The 6665-nt window shown below is 41.4% G+C and overlaps 1 pseudogene; it reads right to left on the minus strand.

Annotated features, from left to right (window-relative positions):
* Positions 1–536: 536 nt before the first annotated feature.
* Positions 537–655, minus strand: LOC134930710 (5S ribosomal RNA; annotated as a pseudogene).
* Positions 656–6665: the final 6010 nt, after the last annotated feature.

A 6665-nucleotide genomic window follows, 5' to 3' on the forward strand; every position in this document is an offset into this window, starting at 1 on the left:
ATACAAACAAACCAAGATTGACAATAGGGGGAAATAACCCGATCAAAGTCTGAGTTGGTGGTGCACCCAGAGTAAGTATAACAAGCTATATACAAGGAAGAAAAGAAGACTCTATTGTGGGCGCACTCTTAGTTAGAATAGAGATAAGGAATGTAAAAATATATCTTTCATTAATTAGAATTAAAAAGGATAAGATATCCTGGAAAACAATAACAATAATACCAACCGGTATGATTGGACACTAAAAAACACTGGACATGGCTGTTAGATTATTAATAATCATATTGTCACACCATGAAATTATTATATTGATATAAACTGAAATACTAGTCAACTCATCAATTCAAATCCCATGTACGGAATTGACAATCAGCTTAAGTCAGGGGTAACCCTGATAACTGTGGGCTAAACAGATAGAAACCTCTGCCAATTATGACCTGCAACCCAAATGGGTGATAGTAAAAGATGAATTGAGAAGAGGAAATAGTGGTGAATCTGTTGTCAGTGTTAGGCACAGAGTATTTTGTGTATAATGGATCCTACTACACTCGGTATTCCTAGGAGGTTACCCATCCAAGTACTGACCAAGTCCAACACTGCTTAACTTCCAAGATCGGACGGCATTGGGCGTTGACAGTGCGGTATGGCAGTAGATCACTAATTGCGCTCCCCCTCTGGGATCACTGATGAGAGTTCACCGAAAGTGACTAGAGGAAAAGGATAGTATTGCACAAATATTTGTGAGTAGGTATATTTAGATGGATCTGCTGCCAGCGTTAGACAACGGTATGGGCCCTGTATACTGATATGCTTATTGATACCGATGAATTGCTGGTGAGAGTCCACGAAAAATAGAAAGTGATTGTGGGGGATATAGAAAATAAAATACAGAAAAAAATTATAGGATACCAATCGGTATCCATATGCGTTTATATTCACTACACAAATTGTAATACACAGAATAATTACACAGTCTATGGGTAGGAGTACTTGCCACTTGCCAGGTCCCTTAAATAGTTTATTAATAATGGGATAAAAGTAGATGACGGTAAATTAAAATTTGATAAAAGACACTTGGGAATTATATATTATTTTGATCTCAATTACAGGAAAGTAATGTGACTATCACCTGACAGGGCTAGTTCACATTTCAAATTAAACTTTATTAGAACTATCCCTTTAAAGTACAAAATTTATGACAGTAAAACACTATAGCTGCTGTAAATATATTCCAATAAATTAACAAGTGGGGCTTCCTCAATACTGATTTTAATAATACAAAAAGGTGCCAAACCTAATCTCCAAAGGCCCTGAGAACAAGCAACAATAACTGGGGTGCATCAAGAGATTAAAGGGGATAACACTTGTAATGGGCCTGTGATGATCCCATTTGACAGATTTTTTTCCTTCACTGATCCTAATTAATTGTAATATCGGTTTGTCTCTGATGCCATAGTGGCTAAGCTGTTTACATAGGTCTCAGTGCATTTTTGGTCTCCAATAAAATGGCTGCTGTTCATGGGCCGAGATACAGTATGCATGGGGTGGCATTGCTATAGTGCCCAGAGAACCTTAGACCAGGGTCATATAGTTGTCTACCAAGTTCCTGGAATTGTCCGGCCTTAAAATGGGGACTAATGTGTACTCATATATGTAGGTATCAGTCTCTGTATCTCTCTGATATCCACACTGATATGATCCCTCTCCCATACTCCTGTTTCACCTTCCCAGGAATAGCTGAGCCAGTGAGCATGGCACTGTCAGAGAGTAGACCTCTCCTTAATTACAGTACTGAACTGAGTGCTGACGATTGAGCACCAAGATTAGGACTGTCCCAGAATAGACAGTGTGCTGTTATGTGTAAGATTCAAAAGCTGCCAATGGGGATGGAGCATTGAAGTGTCGCCATTGGCAAATAAGATGATATAAGACGTCAATAGATAATCTCTTAGCAGACGTCTTTATAAAATAAGGCTGTCTAATAGGGTGACATATTACATTTTGAGTGAGTGGTGTGTGTAATGGCTGTTGTAATGGAGGATGGTGGGGGATTTAGTGGATGTTATACGGGTTGGAATGTTTGTGTAGTTGTGTAGTTGATATAATTTACTAGGAGGACTGTAATGTGGCATAATCTGAACTGGGGGCACTATAATGTGGCACAGTGAGAACTAGGGGAACTGTAATGTGACGTGATCTTAACTGGGCACAGTAAAGTGACATAATATAAACTGTAGGCCACTGAAACATGGCACAATACTTACACAAGACTCTCTAGTGTGGCATAATATGAACTAGGGGCACTGCAATGTGAACAACTGGAATAAATGATAAAGCAAGATAAAATACAACCAACAAAGTACACCTTCCAAATCACTCCAGATTTATTCTGTCCAGTTCAGCAGCTCTTTATATAAAACTTCTGTGGTGTTAAAACAAGAAACAAATAATACAGTATGTATATAGAATTGTACTCCACTGGTCAGAATTCTGGGAATCAATTATATAATAAAAAAAACATAACAAAAAGCCAGAGCAAGTATATTAAAAAAGTATATAAAAAATAACAGTTATTGAAACATTGAAATCAATAAAATTGCATATGTACAGTATATCAAAAAACATTCTTAACTGAGTCCCGGCAGCAGAATAGCATTTGAAGACTACGGACACTTAATAATAGCAAATATGGGAAGAGTGCCGTTTATCATAAACTCCTGTGGTGGTGTCTTCTCCAACGTTTAGACTCCCAGATATCTATACCAGGCAATGGTGCAATGTGATTTGCGATAAGAGTCACAGTTCCCAACCGCTAATAATTTCCACACAGATTTATGTACTGTATATGATATGCAGTGACTATGTCTTGTCAAAGTCAGAAAAATATCTCTATGCACACTGCCATATTTGCACCTCACACAGGTCTGCGCTGCGCGTGCGTGCGCTCTCCCGTGCGTGCGCATACTCGCTGTTGCGGGCACTCGCGGGCGCGCGGTATGTGCATTTACGGTAGAGTCCATGTGTTCGTAGCGTGCGACTCAATCGTTACATATTTTCACTATATAATGTATTTTGTAGATCATGGTCCCTTTGATAGATTCTGAAAGTTTGGTTAATGTAGAATGTTCATGAACAGAGAAATCCCCCTTTGTTTGATACGAAGGGTCAGACAGGAGTAATACAGTGGTGTTTAGTATCCATCGGAAGAGTATTTAATTAGCAATATTCCGGTGTTGGTTTGAAGCGGATTAATCGCTCGTGCGAATAATTATGGACATAAGAAGTTTATGTCCATTTACTGTATTTGCACTTACTTATCCATGCGGCGGGAAACCCAGTTTCCCTCCCACCTGAGCTGTTGGAAATAGTCACAGCCCACCTGTATGAATCAACCTATGACCTTTTGTTATAATGCGAGGAGGAATTCCTGTGTCCAATGAACAATGAGATTGTAGGGACCATTGAATTGTATTGTGTGTGGGGCATAAATAGACAAGCCGATCACATCCAGCTCACTCTTCAACGGTTATCATTGCTGAAAATCGGGAGCTGGATGTCCAGAGGCGCATGCGATCGTTTCCTTTGTGCGTACGTTTTCTCCGCAATCATATTATCTTTCTTTGTTGTTATGGGCCATATCTCTCTCTCTCTTCTCCTCTTTCTCTCGTAATCCCTTAAACGTAATAGTATTGTATTGTATTTCATGTGTAGTTATCTGGTTAGGTAGTCTATGTTATATTGTAGTGTATGACTTGTATTGTATTAATTCTTTTGCAAGTATAACATTCATAATATATATATATTAGGCATTGGACCCTAAGTACGGTATCTGTGTATTTCTTATAGTGTTAAGTATTCTCAGAGCGTCGGTGACGCTCAAACAGCTTTTAAGTTAACAAGGTTACACTGTGTTGCATCTACACCCTATCTCTACACTAAGGTTTTACAGCATATTACATTGTTTATGGTTTAGATATAAAGGTTTAACATTGTGAGCGTCAGCGCCGCTGGTGATCTCCTCGTGGTCCCGAGCGTCCGCTACGCTATAGCGAATCATTACGTTAGTCGGCAGCCAATAGCGTGCCTGCCTGTGATCTCTTGGCCGTGAGCGAACGTGACGCTTGAGCGTCTCGACCACGGCTAAGCGATCGTTACGCAACGAGCGTACCCTTACGGTACTCCATACGTAAATAGCGTACAGTGTTCTTAGACCTCACAAAGGGTTTTATATAAGATAAATATTTAGCTTTAACAATTGGCGGCTCGTCTTGTCCTTCACATATCTCTGCTAGGTAATTTCAGCAGACATTATCCATCAGCAAAGGGCGGGAGATCATATTCTTCGCAGTGCTGATGGGATAAGCGTCTGCTTCGCTTAGTAAAGGGTGCTGAAGGAATCCGGAACCGGAGGTAAGAACAACACGCTAGTGTCTTTTAAAACTGTTTATTTCTGTCTTGCGTACACACGCACATATCTGCATTTCTTTTTCATTCATGTATTTTCATATATCACTCTCCTGTTTGCCATTTTATAATTGATAAAACGTGCTAAGAGAGATTTGTCGCTATTTCATAGTTAAAGTGTAAAACCCACACGCAACTCTACCTAAGGTAAAAGGAGAGATTGGTGTGTTGCACGGTAGACGATCAAGGATCATCTACATTGATAAAAGTGTTAGTTGTGTTGCGATGGACATTGGTTTTGTGTACACGTGTCTCTAACAAAGGGCTGAGACTCGCGTACGCCAAGGCCGACGCACGCAGCGTAAATTACGCAACGGAGCGTCTGGGTACGCCCACGTAACTCAAGTCACACGACAGTGTTGATTTTTAAGTAGCGCAACAGGCGATAAATAGCGCAACAGGCGATAAGTAGCGCATCAGGCGATAAATAGCGCAAATCTATTTTAGTGTCCGAAATTTAGATTAACAGATCCTTCTCCAAATTCACAACACATCTGGTCTAAAGAAAATTTCTGCGCAGAAATAGAAATAGAAGCAAAAGTGTACGTGGGGTGAGTGAGTGTTTTGTATATATAAGTTTATACAATTTTACAGGTTGAACCACAAGAAGTCGAGTTCTCGCAGAGGTACATACATGTAAGTGACGTGCATGGTGGCTAGGGAGGCATCTCTGGTTAAACATAAAATTTGAGCAGTAGAGTATAGTAGACCAGGAGGTCATACTACAGACCGGGAGGTCCAGGTACAGCAGACTAAGAAGTCTGCCATAAAAGAGAAAAAGGGCACAACCCAGGGGGTTGGTGCAAAACCCATATAGGCCAATAAAGCTCTGGCTGAAGGAATTCGCAGCCGAAATTTTCGATTCCACTGGTCGCTTAGCACATAAGATTAGTTGCTTATGTGCTGAACGATTGTACCGCACGTAATTGTGTACATTAGTTAATCTGACCAGTACCATTTGTGTACAAACCCGGTCGTAAAACTATTTGTACACTCTGATGTGATTTGTGTAATTTTTTATTTTCTGAAGGGAAGTTCGCTGGTCACTCAGGAATTGTCCAACAACCAATAGTTACTGGAAAGAGTAAGTGTTCTGCGGATATCCCTCGCATGTTCCAGTAAATAGAGGTTCATAGGGGCCCTGGGTCGAGTACGCCAGCACTAAGGCAGTGTGTGGGTCGTATTGGTCGGCGTGGGCGAGTGAGTGGGGTACTCGGTAAACCGCCACCGTCAGCCTATCGTGAACAATTTGGTTTTTGTAAGGGTTCGCTGAAGACCCTGAAATAAGGTCAGAGGTGGTGAAAGCAACGCCTGCAAGTTATGGGGGCCAATTGTTCAGGAAGGGGGCGATCAACCTCGGTTCGGGTTGATTCAGTAAACCGACCAGTCGGGTCGGCAAGGTACGTAATGTGTGAAAAATATGGTTCACATACAGAGGTTTTATGTGATGAATGGGAGAGAATGACAGTGCATGATGGGGAGAAATTCCCAAGAGTAGGTAGCTTTAGCCCAGAAGTGTTGCAAAATTTAAGGAGGAGGATATGTCTCATTAAATCATCAAAGAGACGAATCCAACATTATGATTATTTGCAGTTATGGCAACAGGAAGGTGAAATACAGAGAGGATTGGCTTTGGCGGCAGGATCTAATCCTATCAAGAAATTGATAGCGACGGCCCCGCCGCCACCATACATATCAGGAGAGAAATTGGTTGCGGAGAATGACGCATTAGGGTGTAACAAACAAACACTTAGCAACTGTGTAAATGTTAATAAGTTAACCAATGCAAGTATTAACCCGTGCAAGTTGTACCCTGTTTTGAACTTTCCCCAGGAGTGTGATCAAGAAGACGAATCGGCAACAATATCGGCGCTCTCTCTAGCAGCCACCATAGCAGAGACAACAGTAGGCACGGCTCCACCCACGAGATTAGTAACAAAAGCCCCTAGCGGAGGGATAGGTGAGGTCGTATCTACAGGTTGCCTTATTGACAGATGGGAAGGACCATACCAAGTCTTATTGACTAGCACTACAGCACTGAAGGTTGCCGAGAGAGAGACTTGGGTTCATTCGTCCCACTGTAAGAAGGTTGCTGATCCAGAGAGGTCCCGTGATAAGGAACAGACGGTAGAGGAAGTTGTATCACTGGAGTGTCTGTTCCAGGAGGACTGAGGCGGCACCTGAGCATTGAAAATCACAAG

Source organism: Pseudophryne corroboree, chromosome 5 (genome assembly GCF_028390025.1).
Source record: "Pseudophryne corroboree isolate aPseCor3 chromosome 5, aPseCor3.hap2, whole genome shotgun sequence".
Taxonomy (NCBI): domain Eukaryota; kingdom Metazoa; phylum Chordata; class Amphibia; order Anura; family Myobatrachidae; genus Pseudophryne; species Pseudophryne corroboree.